General features: G+C 48.9%; 1 long non-coding RNA gene across 1 annotated transcript in view; it reads right to left on the minus strand.

The window, feature by feature from the left end:
• The window catches only part of LOC127491320 (uncharacterized), a 44,985-nt gene extending 41,079 nt beyond the window's left edge, over positions 1–3,906 (minus strand). The window contains exon 1 of the long non-coding RNA XR_007919948.2: positions 1,423–3,906. This is a non-coding gene — a long non-coding RNA (uncharacterized lncRNA). The remainder of the gene's footprint in view (positions 1–1,422) is intronic.
• Positions 3,907–17,172: the final 13,266 nt, after the last annotated feature.

Below are 17,172 nucleotides of genomic sequence, written 5' to 3' on the forward strand. Positions count from 1 at the left end.
ATGGTAATGGCATTCATCGCTAGCAATGACTGAGTGTTTAATACCAGCTATGAGGGGCCGGCGCTGTGGCATAGTAAGTTAAATCTTACTATGCCTGCAGCGCCAGCATCCCATATGGGCGCTGGTTTGAGTCCTGGCTGCTCCTCTTCTGATCTAGCTCCCTGCCGATGTGCCTGGGAAAGCAGTAGAAGATGGCCGAAGTCCTTGGGCCCCTGCACCCAGGAGGGAGACCTGGAAGAAGCTCCTGGCTCTTGGGTTCACATCAGCACAGCTCTGGCCATTCCAGACATTTGGGGAGTGAATCAGCAGATGGAAGACCTCTCTCTCTGTCTCTCCCTCTCTCTGATTATAACTCTGCCTCTCCAATAAATAAATGAAATCTAAAAATAACAATAATAATAATACTGGGTATGGTTAAATGTGCTATATAAATTATCTCCCATCCCGCTCCTGCAAGCACTATTATTTATGCACATTTTAACAATAAGGCAACTGAGGCACAGGAGTACATTGACTTGCTTAAGTTCACCGAACCATAAAGAGGCAAAACCAGTGTTTGAACGCAGGCTTCAAGTCTCTATCTCTGCTGTATTTCAAGCTGGGGAAGGTGGATGAGCTCCGACGAGATCTCCAATGGGGAAGGAAGGGTTGATCGCTATAAATGTCGTTGGCAATGTTCTCTCTGGTGCTGGGACTCAGCCACCATCATGCCAGGCACATCGTGAATTCAGAGTTAACTCTCTGTGAGCCAGAGCTGGCCTCGTTGCCTCGGTGCGACTTCAGTCCCCAGTGGGGAAGTTGCAAGGGCGGGGAGAGCACCGGACAAGACCACCGACCCTCCTCCTGGCCCTTCAGGCTCAGCCAGGGCCTGGACTGCTCGCTCAGCTCCTCTCCCCATAGAACCTTCTACTGTTGTGGGTTTCCAAAGTCCCACCCAGGCAGCAATGCGAGGAGAGAAGCACGTCATCTCTGCTTTTGAATTCCTTTTTTCATCTTTTTATCACAAGTTCCTTGGTAATTTTCCGATTTCAAAGGAAATATTTGGAAAGATATCTGAGGCCTGGATGCGTTCATGTTTTACACCAAATGCTTTCAACATGAGAATCCGCCCAGTCGTATCTAATAAAAATATCCTTCCTGAGCCGGTACCAGGAGGTTTCATTAAAATAGCAGTCGATAAGCAGAGCTGATCTGGCACCAAGGGGGGAAAAAAGGGCCCAGGTTTATCAGGTCTTTGGAATTCGAGAGAACGGCTGAATCGAGGCCCTTCCCAGCCTTGTTCGGACACTGTGTTGCCCCATCAGATCAGAGAAATGTGCTGGAGGGAAGAAGAAATAGCTGTTCTTCCCATCTGGAGTTCGGGGCTGAAGCCCCCACAACAAAAGACAGTGTGCCAAGTAAAAAGCATGCAAATTCACTTACCATAAGTTTATGGGACACAGGAGCCCTGGGACATGAAGCTCCAAGGACACAGGGGAACCTGTGTCTTCTTAGGCTCAGCTTCGTGAAGGGAGTTGCAGAGAAACGTGATGAGACACCAGGGGAGGAGGCAACAGTAAGGGGCAGGCGGGCAGAAGGGGGCTCAGCAGGGCCTCTGTGCGCAGGGTCTTCTCCGTGTCACTGTGTCTTCAAAGATAAGGACCAAGGAAGGGTGGGCTCGTCCCTGATGAGGGTCTTAGGACTGGCTCGGGGTGGGGGGGGGGAGTGGGCAGGGAAGGTGAGAACGAGCTTCCTGCTTCTGCTGCTTTCTCAAACGCCAAGATGCCACCTTCTGGGTACCGTGTTCTGAACCCCATCAGGACCATTCCAAACCGTACTGGGCTGTCAAACCGAGAGAAGCATTAGTGATCTGTCTTCCATCGAACAGGCAGGGGACAGAGAAGCCTCAAACGGCCCACAGCTGAGCTCGCGGAACACAGGACTCCTCTTGTCCACACATTAAAGTCTCTGTGCGCTCTCCGGAGGGTCTCCGCCCAGGGCTTCCTCTGCCTGCTGCCCGGTTCACTACAGCAGTAACAGCCCTAATGGGAGCCCAGAGCCGCAGCTCCTAATGCGCTCCTCATTGCATTTTCAACTACTTACTGCATATTACCACAGGCTAGATCCTCGGCGAGGTGCAGGAGACAACAAATTAAAAGGGATTTTATCTGCACAGACTGCCATCTAACAGGGGAGTACGGCATACACACAAGATAGGAAGCCGTCATCGCCACAAGGCAGTTGGAAAGAGGAGGTGGCTGCTCCCGGGTGGGAGAAGCATGGTCTGCTTCCTGGAGGAAGCCAAATCCAAACCAGACTTGGACTACAGTTGAGAGCTAGACATCAAGGACACAAGAGGGCATGCTTGGAAGGGAAATTAGCAAGGCCAAGGCTGAGCGAGCATGAGGGGAGTAAACAGGCTACGTAGAAAATCAGCCTGCCTAGAATGGAGTTTTAAGTGGCACAAAATGGTTAAACCCGAGTGGTTAGCTAGCTGGATAGAACTCTATGCATTTACCCAAAGTGTAGCCTGAGGTCCTTCCCGGCCTTGCCAACTTCCAGTTCAAACAGCATCATCTTGATAGAGCAGAAACCCCGGGGATCGGCAGAGGCCCTGGGAGGCAAGACCGTCCTGAGCTCTGTCACCTTCGTCACCCTGGTCTACGCCTCGCGCCTTTGCACGCTACGCTTCCAGACCTGGGACGGCTCTCCCCTTCCTCCACCCTCTGGGGTTCTTAGACTCAGCGCCCTGAGCAGCCAGCGAAGCCTGCCTCTCCCCAGCCACCTGGAGTTCCGAGGTCCCGGTTCCGGTATCTTCTGCTTTCCCACCACGCTCTGCCCGTGCAGCCAGTCTTGGCCACACCCTGCTGAGTTTCTCTATCAGTGGAAGTGACAACAGCCAGGCACCGTCTCCTGAGCCCTGAGATCGTCCTGGGCTTTCCCTGCCCCGCTCGGCCACATCCTTAGCTGGATGGAACCATTACGGACGGGGACTTTGTCCTGTGGCTTAGGCTTCGATCATGAGCCCTGATCGCCTGGAGTTTGCATCTTATTTTGCTGGGTGACCTTGAACAATGTCCCGGCCTCCTTGTACCTTGGAATTTCTCATCTGAACAATGGTGATGACAGCATCACCCACCTGATGAGTCATTAAGCGGCCATGAAGCTTAAGAGAAAAGGAGCCCCAGGATCAAGGTGGAGGTTCAGTACGTTGACGTGTAAAGTAGTTCGTAGGTGCTCCACATGGGAGTGCTCCTTTTATTAGGTTTATTTTTAGCTCAGAGACCTCCATGCCTAGCCACAGTGTCACACACATGGGCAACTTCCTCAGTTCCCTCCCAGTTCCGGCATTTCTCAGTCCCACTTGGTGTCCAGAGGCCCTGGCCAAGGCCACGTGCAACCCCAGCCCTCGAGGGCAGGGTCTCCATGCCAGGACAGCACACCCAGGGCACAGGTGTTTCAGGTTACCTCTGAGACTTCCAGCTATGGAAATAACATCCTTCAAAACACTGTCCTCTTTTTTTTTTTTTTTTTTTTTGTTCCCTGTACATGAATTAGGTCTTTTTCTAAAAAAGAAGAAAAAAGAAAAAAGAGGCAAGGGAAAAAAAATGTAACTGATCTGCTTTGTGCCAGAGCTGTCTGGTCCCTCCAAACACTTAATCCAGCGGCTCTCATTGTCTGGGATCAAAGCGCCTTCCCCACACTCCAGCTTTGTTCTACTTGGAGCAGAGGAACCGGCTGAAAGGAGAGCTCCTCCAGGCTTCCTGCCCCTCCCTTCCCCTGAACTTTGAGAGAACAAAGAGATTTACAAGGAAGGATCCCAACTACAAGGTGCTAATGACGGGGATCACATGCATCTGAGGTCTGGACAAGTGTTCCCAAGTCAGAAGGCTGCCGGGAGGGGGAGGTGCTGGGAGGAGACAGGCAGCTGAGCCAACGCAGGAACCAGGAACCCCCAGACCCCGCCCCCCACCCAGAATTTGCCAGGTGGGACGGCCAAAGAGCCCTCCCCGGCGTAAGTGCCTCTCATCCAGCAAAGACGCCCTCTGTCTGCCATTGGTGGCCAGACGGCTCTCTGCACTTGTGGGAAGCTCCCTGGAGCCCTGCTCCTGGCCCGCCCAAGTGCTGGCAGTAGCTGTGAAAGTCCCGTCTCTGCTGCAGAAGACAAAGGGCTCTGCTGAGAGTGGCAGAGCAGCAACTCGGGAAGGAGACCTGTTTAGCATAAATCAGAATCACTTTGAGGGCTTGTAGAAATATAGATTGCTGAGCCCCAGGCTGTGCTTTTCTGATTCAGTGGCTCTGGGTAGAGCTTGAGAATTTGCATTTCTAACAAGTTCCCAGATGCTGTGGGTGCAGGGGCCCTCCTCTGAGGACCTCTGCTCCGTACAATTAACTCTGCAGATTGATTCACAATGAACCACACGGAGCCTGCACAGGAGCCTCCAACCTCAGCTTCCGGGTGCTTCTCCCCATGACTCTGGAGCAGAGCAAGCAGCCACTGCCCAGGGGAAGCCCTGGTCCTAGACGTCACGTGCATCCCAGTGTTACCGGAATTTAGGGTGTGTCTACTTCACCAGCACGGTTTGGTCAGGGTGGAATCATGCATGTCCCCTTCTGGAACTTTCCACTAAATGCAGCTGTGGACAGCAGAGTAAAGTGCATGGTGGCAGAGAGGTGAGAGATGGGTCAGGCAGACACCCAGGGCCTGCAAACCCGCTCACTGGCTGGGTGGCCAGGCACAAGTTTCTCTAGTTTGTTTCTTCCTTCCTTCCTTCTTTCCTTCCTTCCTTCCTTCCTTCCTTCCTTCCTTCCTTCCTTCCTTCCTTCCTTTCTCTTTCTTCTCTTCTTCTTCAAAGATTATTTATTTGAAAGGCAGAGTTACAGAGAGGCAGAGAAAGAGAGAGAGAGGGAGGGAGAGAGAGAGAGGTCTTCCATCCTCTGGTTCTACTCCCCAAATGGCCACGACAGGGCTGCAATGGCCAAAACTTGGCCAATCCAAAGCCAGGAGTCAGGAGCTGCTTCCGGTCTCCCAGGTGGATGCAGGGGCTCAAACACTTGGGCCATCTTCTACTGCTTTCCCAGGCCATAGCAGAGAGCTGGACCAGAAGTAGAGCAGCTGGGACTTGAACCAGTGCCCATGTGGGATGCCAGCACTGCTGGTGGTGTTTTTACCCGCTACGCCACAGCGCCCGCCCCATGCACAAGTTTCTTCCACTCTGTTGTCTTCTGTCTCCCCTCCTGAAGAATGAGGAGCAACTCCAGGGTATTTCAAAAGGTTTGTGGAAAATGGGATTATGATAAAGTTTATTTTTATGCAAAACACTCTTGAAATCCAGGCATGTGAGGCCTCTTCAAAAGTTGATGGAAAATATGTATTATGAAAAAACCTATGCATGGATCTCAAATTGTTTGCACCAGAATAAGCCTACTGTTAATTTCATTGTTGCATGAACCGCTGGAAGCAGCCTCACAGACTGCCCTCACAGGCTGCTGGAAAGATTAAATAACAGAACCCGAATACATAACCTCAGATACAACCCTGCAGCAAACAGTCGTCTAAAAAGCCAACGGAACTACCTAACCTGGCTCAGCTCTCTGTTCTCTTTCTGGGCCTCAGCTTTTGCCCACAACCTATGGCAATGGGTGAGATGATTTTCACTTCAGTGAGCAAAATGGATGCTTGAAGTCCCCAAAGCTGATAAACGTCTCAGTGAGCAGAAACATGGGTGCCAAGATCCCCCCCATGCACCCTGTTATCCACCCGTCCCCCAGCAGCAAGGGCACACGGCTTTCCTGCCTAACTTGGTTGTGCCAGGCTTCTGACATCTATGTTTATGTTCCAGCTGGCACTGCCAGGAAACACCTGTTGCAGAGAAAAAAGCCTTACTGGGGAAAGGGTCTCAGTATTTTTGCATCCAAGCACTGAGGTTCATGGGATTTCTCAAGGATTCTCAGAAGACAACCTTCAGGGAGGGAAATGTCAGCTCAAGTCGGCAGACCGTATAGATCCCTGAATATTTTCTATTGGAAACAGAAAAGACAATTTAAAGTTGTGATTTGTCTTCCTCTTGAGAATACTGGTAACTGATGTCTCAAGACTGCCTCCCACACACATGCCAGACTCCCCAGGAGAAGGCTTGAAAGGGAAGACCAGCAGCTTGAGCCAGCTGTGAGTGAGAGAAGACCTTCGGTGTGGTCTCCGGATAATCCAGTCCATGACCAGATGGCCCTGATGTCACACGGGTAGAGTGTCTTGGAAAGGGAAGGCGGTCCCCACAGGCTCCTGACGGGCCCACCATCACATCATGATTCTGAGAAAGGTGCAAAAGGCAGGCCATGGCCCCTGACTGCTCATAGAAGCTACAAAGAGGCTGTGTCAATACTGGAACTGCGGAGGTCAACAGATGTGCCAGACCCTGTAAGTGACCCTGTGTGTAAAAATGCGTGCAAAGCATGGTAGGATATGCCCACCAGCATTGACGGTTCCCAAGTCATCTTTTCAAACGTCAGGAAAGCCAAGTGGTGTTTCCAGGCAAGCTGAGTGGTCAACTCAGGTGGCCTCAGCCAAGACCCGTCTCTTCTACCCTCATCCCACAGATGCAAGTTAAAAGGTCTCCTTAGGAGAATCAGAGCAGAGCAGGGGGCCAGGCAGGGGGCCATGGGAGACTCAGGTCCAAGTGCAGGCCTGGGTCACAGCTCCTCAGCCTCCAGCTGGTGTGTGGGGCTGATTAATGCCCACCAGAGATACCCAGGTCCTTACTCCTAGAACCCTTGCATGTTGCCTTAAATGGACAACTGGGGAGGGGTTCAGGCCTGATTGAATTACAGATCTTGGAGGCAGACCATTTATTCTGGATTATGGAGGTGATCCCCAAATCGTAAATGTCCCTGGAGGAGGCAGAGACAGAAGGGGGAGGCTGCGGGTTGCTGCTGTGGCCGTTGGCTTTGACGATGGGAAACCCAGCAGCCAAAGAAGCCCAGAAATGCAGCTCGAGATGCTGACAAAGGGCAGGAAAATCGATTGTTCTCTGGCGTCTCTGCAGGGAGTGCTGCCCTAGACCTTGATTTCAGCCTAGAGACGCTGATGTTGGACTTCCGACTTCCACAAGTGTAAGAAAATAAATGTGTGCTGTTTTAAGCCACCGGACGTGGGGTAATTTGTTACAGCAGCCATGGGGAACTAACACAAGTGGGCATTATCAGACTCCATCCCCGTAAACTCACCTTCCCCTATTCCCCACTGACTGGCCCCAGATCTCCCTGTGACCCTGCCATTCCCAGGGAGGCAGCCGCAACTCACTGGGGCCTCCCTCACCCCCGGGCCACGTTGCTGGAGGCTGAGGCCAGGTGGCAGATGTGGGCTCTCCGGCCTTGGCTATGACATTTAGTGACTCAGGACTCAGACTGCAAGACCTCAGTGACTTTTCACTTTGCATTCCTATTTTAAACTGCAGGGGTTGTATTTTGCCTAAACAAAGATAACAAGATTTTGGTGAGAATCAACGGAGTTTTGTATGTGAATGATTTGTATTCATAGCTAGCAATGGTCACGCCAGGACAGAGGACACACCATCTCTGTGCTGTTTTGTGCCCGTGTACAGATGAGTAAACTGAGTTTGAGAACATTTGAGAAACGTGTGCAAAGTCTGGCCCTGGAACCCCAGCTTTCTGAGTCTGTCGCCTTCACTCCCCCATGCCCCTGCAAGTGTGTAGGATGGCCTCAGGGGCCACGATAGGAACCCTGGATCTCGAGATGGCACTAGCATTGCCCTTGTCTGATGAGCCTGCACCTGGGACTAAAGTAGCCCTAAGCTCTAGTTGATGAGAATCCTGTCTTCCGGATTCAGAGATGCACAGGAGCCGTACCGAAGCGCTGATGCCAACTGCCGGAAAGCCTATGTGTGCCATAGGAGACGCCCTCACCCGCCAGGCAGCCTAAGGACACGCTCAGCCCACTCTCCAGGCTTCTGATTTGAGGGAGATGTGTGCAGGTGGAACCCCCCGGCCCACTTGGAGCTGAGCGTAGTCACCTGGAGCTAGCATTTCCTGGGACAGAGTGAGGCAGCCTGTTACTGACAATTAGGAGCAGTTTAAACACCCTCAGCTCCTTCGAGAGAAGCTCAGAACACACTGCCCACATCGTAGCCTGGTTTTCTGCACTCATCATTCAGCAAACATTCACTAAGCATCAGTACTGTGTACTGAACATGGGGACTGGAACAGCAAGATGGTAACTCCACTCCAGGCCTTCTCACACTTCAGAGACCAGCATAACAGCGACACACAGCATACACAAGCCACAGGTCGCTGTAGGCATGAAAATCTTGCGCTAGGGCCCAGAGAGGAAGTGGGTCCGTTTACCAAGGAGTCAGGAAGCCCTCCGGAAGACATGGACGCTGAGTGGAAGCACCGAGACTGGCTCAGCAGAGAAGGAACAGAGCCCTATCAAAGTAGAGACAGCAGCATATGCAAAGGGATTTCCAAAAGTCTGTGGAAAATGCAATTAAAAGACAAGTTTACTTGGGGGCAGATTTTGAAATCCATGCATATGAAAGATCCTCAAAAAGTTCATGGAAAATTGTATTATGAAAAAACTATGCATGGGTTTCCAAAAGTTTTGCACCAAAATAAAGTTATCTTTTAATCCCATTTTCCATAAACTTGTTGAAGTGCCCTCATCTATCCAAACACTTGAAGGTGTTAATGAAAAAATATGTCAGTGTGGCTAGAACAGCGAGTATGTGGAGAGGAGAATGGGGACATGACAAAAGCTGGAAGTGCTGGTCTGACGGATTGAGTATAGCCGGCAGGGTACTAAAACGGCAAGAATCTCAAAAGGACCAAGCCTCCCACCTTCCTTTCCTGCCTCGCCTCCAGCTCTTGAACCTGAACTCTAAAGCATGTCACCACAATGCTCCCATGCTAATGAGCGAACGTCAAGGCATCTCATTCATATGCAAACACCCTGACACAGACGCTCTATGGAATGAATTCAGATGGAATATGCCAGCATGTTTTTTTTTTAATCCTTCCAGAGAGTTATGATGTTGCTACATAAGTTAATGAGAGGAATGGAAGAGCAAACGGCGCTCCTGAAACCTGTCAGCAGTATAACTATTTAGATGGGTATTAAAGCCAGACACTGTCATATAATTTGAGGGTATGGTTGAAGACATCTTAAGAATATTTTGTTTCTGACAATTGAATCATAATTTTAATAGACATCTCCAAAAAGAGAAGTGGGGGTAGCAGCCATGTAACATTTATTTAGGAGCTGGTAAAGATCTTTGATTCAAAGTGCTGGCTAAAATGACAGTACCTGGCTCTTAGAATGTCAGACCTGCCAAAGGTTTTGAATTTTATTATCACGGTAAGTGCCCGAGAAATATCAACTCCAAGCCAGTATTATGCAAAGTGCTTCACATACATTCTCCATTTAATCCTCACGGGAGCTTTGTGAGGTAGCAACTTGTATTACAGAGGGGGAAACTGAGGCACAGAATAGGCAAGTAACTTGTTTAGGGCCACAAAGCAAATGAGTGGAGAGTCAAGATTCCAACTGTATAGTCTCATTCGACTCTCACGCACTTCCCTCCCTGTATTCCCCTTGGATAATGCATTCTACTGCTCTGGTCTTCAAGGTGAGGAGGGAGTGGCCAGCTAAGAGGACAGTGACCTGGCCAAGGCTGCTATTGACACTGGGCAATGAAAATACTTTCCCTTAACCACCAGTTAAAGTGCACTTTTCATCAACTCTTGCAACAAGGTAATGCGGTTTTTGTGAAAGGTAGTCTTTAGGGAAGCCGCACGCTGGATTGGAGTCACATTCGTTAGATCAGTTGCCTTGGGCAAATGTCTAACCTTCCTCTGCCATGGCTTGATCATGTGTGGTACAGGGAGACTCTCACCTGCCTTACAGAGTTGTCACCGGGAGAACGCGAGGTCCTCTCTTAAAATTAATGACAAAGAACCCCACTTCTGCAATTACCACGCTGAGCTACCGCGCAGGTGAACTGCTAAGATGAAAGTTTTTGGGCAAAACGTCACCACCTTTCCAGAAGGCTGACCCCACTGGATTGTAAAAGAAGCAGGCCAAACGCCCGTCCATGGTAGAACAGACGTGGGCGTTGTGCTATGTTTATACCATGGAATAAGACAGAGTAACGAAAAAAAAAAAAAAAAACAACCTACAAAGACACACAGCAACACTGGTGGCTGCTCTGAACATAACAGCAAGGAAGAAAAGAGTCCACGTCGGTGAGTCCTTGTGTACAAAGTGTAGCAGCAGTAAAAGTGGCCTATGGAGGTTACCCTGGAGGCGGCGGGAAGAGCAACGGGAAAAGCCTTGCTTTTGAGACAGCAGTGACCATCTGTCTCTTAATCCAGGCACTGATGACAGATCTGTTGCTGTTTCAAAAATGCAATGAACTCTAGACTGACAAGACATGCACTTTTTTTTACCTATTCCATTTTTTTTAACTGTAAGGACTCCAAGAAACTAAAACTCCTCTCGGAAAGAATCAAGTCTTTGATCCCACAAAGCCAAGCAAGGTAAAGAGCGAATCCTTGTGTGTGGGAAGAGGAAGCCCACCCAGTCCAACTCACCAAGGACAAGAGATTGGTCCACACCCTCCCGCCAGAGGGTGCTGATGACAGACCTGCTAGCAGGCCTTAAGGAGGTGTGGGTGCAGGAGGGGAGAGCCCTAGAAGAACTGAAAGGTGGAGAATTCAGGCCACCACGTCTACAGTATCTGTCCCGTCGAAGGTGCGTCCACCACGCGCTGATGCCCATGCCACATAGTCTAGGCATCGCTGTGTCTCATTCTCATAACAGCCCTTTAAGACAGGGTTTCTGATCCCTCCTTAAATGGTAGCTGCAAGGCCTAGAGCAAACAAGCCGAACCCTCACGAATCCGGTAAGCTCTGAACTTTGAATCAATCGGTTGCAAGAATTATCCACTGACCCAGGCTCTGTTCCTCCTCTCCAGTGGAGGATAATTTTGTCTACCTCCTCACCCTGACGAGAGTTGGTCAATTAGTGATGCTGTGTGAGTAAAAGTGAGTGAACCAAAGTGCTTTAACCTCAGCCTGATTGATTTTTAATTATTCAACCTCTTGTTAGATCCTGATGGTGTAGTGAATCCAAGAGACAGATTCAAATCATAATATTTATCCCATGCACTCTTTGATAGCAGTGTTTCCTTTTTTTAAAAGATTTTATTTACTAATTTCAGAGGTAGAGTTACAGACAGAGAGAGGGAGAGACAGAGAGAAAGGTCTTACTTCCACTGGCTCATTCCCCAAATGGCTGCAACGGCCTGAGCTGTGGCCGATCTGAAGCCAAGAGCCAGAAGCTAGGAGTTTCCTTCTGGTCTCCCATGCAGGTGCGGGGGCCTAATGCTTGGGGCCATCCTCCACTGCTTTCCTAAGCTGTAGCAGAGAGCTGGACTGGAAGAGGAGCAGCCAGGTCTCGAACCGGCACCCATATGGGATGCCAGTGCTGCAGGAGGAGGCCCCGACAGCAGTGTTTCTAAAGGCCTGGCTCCTGGTAGGTCATCAGCGGATTAACGAATGGAAGGACCAATGTGCTCTTTGCTATGGTTGTGCAGCTATAATCCCATTTCCACTGTGAACTTGGAAACAGTTCCTCAGCCCCATTACACAGATGGAAAAGTGAAGAGCAGAGAGGTTGGAATGACTGCGCAGGATGTCCAAGAGGAAGCACAGCACCAGAGGCAGCCGGGCCTATTAATACGCACGGAAAGCTTCTGGCAGCGTGTCAACACCCAAGCCCGCTGTTTAGACAGCGAATCCTCAATACCATGTTAACGAGAAGCCTCTCTTTATTTAATAAAAGCCAATGATCCTTTAAAAATAGTACTGCTATTTATTGTATTTCCAGGGTGCAAAGCAGCTGAGCAGAATATTTTAATGCCATGTTCCGAGAAAGACGCAGGCTTGAACCAGCGACGCGATTGGCAAACCTTAAGCAGAGACTTGCCTGTGATATTTGGACAAATTCCCCTTTCTGCTTTCTTCCCTGCACTTTCCCACTGGCGCAGCCTCTCCATCCGAGACCAAGGACAGGATGACGGGGTTCTGCTTCTCGCTTCCCAGCCTGCACACCGCCGTGAGAAGGTTTGAGTTTACCCGTTGCCCACATCCAGCCCAATCTCAGTCAGCAGGCTCAGCCACTCCCTCCAGGCTGTGCCTGCTGGCTGCCTCCTCCTGGGAGGTTCTGAAACAATGCCACGAGGTTAGCACTTTATTAGGTACCAGGGAAAGAATTCGGAAAAGCAAGAGTGCACCCCCACTTATTCCTTGTGCTTACGGAAGAGATTATATCACAGGCCTAGAGCAGAAATAACAAAGGAACAAATACAAGCCCTGGGGGTTCTCTGTAAGACCCTGTGAGGACCATCTGACATGGGCCCTTCCTCCTGCTTGAAACACGTCAGCTCCGGAAGGGAAGGAGCCAGGAACGCGAACAGCAGAGAGAACAGCTTTAGTTTGTACTACTGTAGTCTCTCATTACACAGCTGATGGATTTGTACCATTTTGTTGTTCTCTTTTTATGATCCCTGAGCTGTGGCGAAAGTCATCCCCGACTCTGCATTCGTAGCATCCTATCTCCATCAGTGCCAACTGTCTCCACGGCCAGAGTCAGCTCTCCTCCGCCACGCCACAGGCTTTCTCCCTCTCTCTGGGGCCTGCTGTGCTTCCCCAGGCTGTCTTAGCAATGTCTGCTTCGGCCTCCACGTTCAGGAACAAGAGCTGGGCTGCTTGAAAATCCCAGCCTCACCTGTCCGGAGAATCCAGCCCCTGCCTCTCTCCCAGAGCAGAGCCGCATGGCTCGGGGCTCCCCCTTTGTTAATTAGGATCAAATCTCAATCCCTGATAACCCACAGAAAGGAAAAGGCAGCCAATCAAGCTAAGAGGCTGTAAAAGAACTTTCTCTAATCCTCCCAAAGCACTCAAGAGAAGGCGTTCAGCCAAGTCAGGGTCATTTAATGTATTCTGCTTTGGAAAAGATATTAAAAATGATTAAGTTCATTTAAAAAGAAAGAAAAGAAACCTCATCTAAAGCAATGACCTCTGCTCAACAGCTGTGTTACAACAAGTACTTTTTCTCAGGAGCTGAAATGTGCTGGAAATTTCAACAAAACTGTATAAAAAGGCCAGGCACACCCACGCCGGGGAGCAGGGTCTTTCTGCCCAGCAAAACTGCAGAAGTCAGAAGCAAGGATCACTCTCTCTGGACTCAGTACTGACGAGGGCTCAGAAGGGGGCAACATACTCTCTGTCCTCACACCTCTTGCAGTCTGGACAGAGAGTTAACATACCTTACAGAAAAGAAACCTACGTGAGGAGCACAGCGAATCCCGGAAGAGGCTCCTGGGAGAGGAGACAAGATGTTGAATCGTAAAGCGAGGAGTTGAATTTGGAGGAGGAGAGAGGAGAATGAAGCATTCCAAGCATCAGTGCAAGTTTGGCCCGGTGGAAGGGTGAGCAACACAGATGGAGTCCTTAAGAGCTTAGAGGCGGATCAATGAGCTACGATGTTGTTCTAAACATCAGTGCTAATGTGTTTGTACGTGAAAGAGGAGGAGCAAAACCACCTCCTCGCAGGCCTCTTTCCTGCTCTTCCTCCTAGACCCCGGAAGTCTCAGATTCTGTAATATTCCCTCCTTCCGTTACATTTTTCCTCTCTGAATTATCTCAAGGAGTCTCCTGCTGGGGATGGTACCCATCAACATAGTGATTGCAAATGTGTGGGGGCCATTTGGATTCATAGCTATGATAGGGGACACAGGTGGCCTCGATAGGTAGACAGCAAGGACACAAAACGTCTTCCATTGCTCATTGAAGGGTCATCCCAACAAAACTGGCAACATTCCCCTCCCAGTGGCATGCATTGCGATGGTAATAGTGATGGCAATCACAAACATCGATAATAGAGCCATACATTGAATCAACTGCATGAGAGCTAAGCCCGGGGGTGTCTGAGTCAAGACCTTTCTTGCCACACCACAGTGATGGTCTCTGTGGAGGTTCTCGGAATTCCCAGCTCCTCCAGTCAAAGGAGCCACCGCCATGACCAGCATATTTCATCTTCTTCCTCCAGCTTTCAACACGAGTTAATACCTTAGTGGATGAACCATCAACAGAAAGGCACTTCTAAAAATGGGAAAAAGAAGCAAAGGGGGTGTCATCGCATCCTTTCCCAGTAGTTACAAAACTCACAGAGTGACAGCTACCATGTATCCCAAAGAACAAATAATGGTTTGCAGCCAAGACTCAACGAAGAATGAATGTGCTCCTTAGAAGTGTGAATGCCTATATTAGCCATAGAAAATACTTACAACATGCTATTGCTACACTGACCACTATTTCTCTTATAACTTGAAATGGGTTTGCTAATCTTGCCAAAGAGAAGGGGAGAAGGAAACTTCTAAAGTTGCATGCCATGCACCCACGTGGTAAGCTGAACATCTTGAGTTCCAGGGAAGCTGCAAGGATGAACAACAGGATTACGCAGTCCTGAATGTCCCATCAGAGTCCAGTAGGATTCTTGGTTTTGTAGAGGAACAACTCTCTAGATTTAAGTATACTGTCCTTTGGGACCCTAACAGAACAAATCGAAACTCCAAACAAGGGAGAAAAAGAAACGCTAATACACTGTAGGTGGGAATGCAAATCAGTACAGCTATAATGGAAAACAGTATGGAAGCTTCTCAAACTACTAAGAGCACATCTACTATGTGAACCAGATAGCCCATTTCTGGCAATCAATCTAAAGAAATGAAAAATCAGTATATGAAAGAAAAACTCCCACTCTCATGTTCATTCCAGTGCAAGACATGGAATAAACCTGAATGTCCATCAATGCTTAAATGGATGAAGAAAGCTGTTGGAAACACACGTGGAATATTATTCTGCCATTAAAAAGAATGGAATCTAGGCCAGTGCCATGGCTCAAAAGGCTAATCCTCCACCTGCGGCGCCAGCACCCCAGGTTCTAGTCCCGGTTGGGGCACCAGATTCTGTCCTGGTTGCTCCTCTTCCAGTCCAGCTTTCTGCTGTGGCCCGGGAGTGCAATGGAGGATGGCCCAGGTCCTTGGGCCCTGCACCCGCATAGGAGACCAGGAGAAGCACCTGGCTCCTGGCTTCAGATCAGCGTGGTGCACTGGCCACTGCACACCGGCCACAGTGGCCACTTGGGAGTGAACCAACGGAAAAGGAGGGCCTTTCTCTCTCTCTCTCTCTCTCACTGTCCACTCTGCCTGTAAAAAAAAAAAAAAGAAAGAAAGAAAGAAAGAAAGAAAGAAAGAAAGAAAGAAAAAGAGTGGAATCTTGGCATTTGCAGAAAAATTATCAGAATTTTGAAGAGATCCTCAAGTAAAGTGAAATAAGCCAGACACATAAAAAGACAAACACCACATGTTCTCTCTTATATGTGGAAGTTTAAAATACCATATATGCAATCTGAATTTAAATCAGTGATTACTAGAGACCAAGAAAGGTGAAGAAATGGGGATGGGGGAGATTGGATCATGTGACCAAAACACGGGAGGGTGATGTTTTATAGCACAGTAGGGGCCATGGCTTGTGATACTATACTGTGTTCTGTATAAATAACCGAAACAGAGGAAACCTGCAGACTCTAAAACAAAGAAAAGATAAAGAAATGGAAAGGCTGGTTGCTTGGCATGGCCACTTTAACATACGCATATGTGTTGAAATGTTGCATGGTACCCCTGAAAAAAGTGCAAGTATTACATGTTAATCCAAAATGTAAAAATAAATATGAGATCTTAAAAAATCATTTACTTTGTAATGTAACTTAGGTAGGGAAAAGTGCTTTTTATAATCATTTCAATAATTACAACAATAAACATAAATGGTTCTGACTTAAGAAACAACAACAACAGCAACAAAAGCCAGACCCCATTCATCCAGTCAACATTCACAACGAACCTCTACTCTGAGCCAGAATGCCAGGACCTTCCTACATGCAGGTGATGTAAGAACGAGACAGTATGCTTTACATTCTTGGCAGGAACCCAAATATCAAACTAAAGCTAAGGCCCTTCTGCAGAACCCCAAAGATGGTTATGGGGCAAGGAAAGGCTAACATTGAGGATGCCAATAAGGGGCTGGCAAGAATCACTCCTAACCCACCTGGCCACAACTGGCCTGGTGCTCACAGGCTGCAAAATGCAAGTGGGAGTGGACTGAGCAACCTTTCTGCTTGGCCAGAAGCTCAGGAATCTCTGGGTCCATGGGACTCTCTGTTTGTAAGGCCTCGCTGAATTGGGAGGGATCAGTGAGTGGAAGTGGGGGAAGATGCCATCTTTTGCAACTGGGTATGGTTGAGGGAAGACAGAAGTCGAGAGCCTGGATTTTTTCTTCACTCCAACTCTTCTCTCTTTTCCACTTATTCCCAGTTTCGCTGTGTCCCGTTCCCCCGCTCTGCTCCCTCATTGCTTCACTGTGTGCTGTGATCTCTTCTTGCTTGGCCGCCACTACTGATCTGCCAGTCCCACCCGTACCACGGACACAGAGATAAATGCCATCCACAGAACATCTGACATGTGACAGAGGCTGTGCACAGCTTATTCTATCAGCCCTCTTAACTGCCCTATGGAGTAAGAATCACTCTCATGATAGAAATTGGAAACAGACCCAGGGAAATCAAGTGCCTATGGGATTCACTTCTAGGCCCATGTGAAGTAGAATAACTCCTATTAGCGCCAACCTTGGGGCTCTGTAGCAGCTGTCCATCCCAGTCATCCTCCAACTCTAGACAAAATAAATGGGGCAGGGGAGGACTTTTCACTGCAACATCCACATTTGTATACTTTTCTGATCACTTGGGGGTGCCCTTGGAAGCCACGTCAGTCAAAGGCACCATATGGTGAAGTATTCTCATCGATACTGGCGATAGTCACTTGTTGGTAACTTTCATTTTGGAAAGTATCCTTGAGACCTTTATAAGCTGAATAATCCTTTATAGCTGATTTTTGGAGATGCAATACTTTTCCAAACACCCCAGACCCATAGGAACTCCATGGTGAATTCCATTCATCAGCTACCATTTGTACCAGGTATTAAATGGACCATGGAGCACCCAGTGAATGCAGCTGCCTTTTTGAGCCAATCCTATCATAAATCTTTTTATTTGTATTTTTA

This window comes from Oryctolagus cuniculus, chromosome 18 (assembly GCF_964237555.1).
Source record: "Oryctolagus cuniculus chromosome 18, mOryCun1.1, whole genome shotgun sequence".
Classification (NCBI taxonomy): domain Eukaryota; kingdom Metazoa; phylum Chordata; class Mammalia; order Lagomorpha; family Leporidae; genus Oryctolagus; species Oryctolagus cuniculus.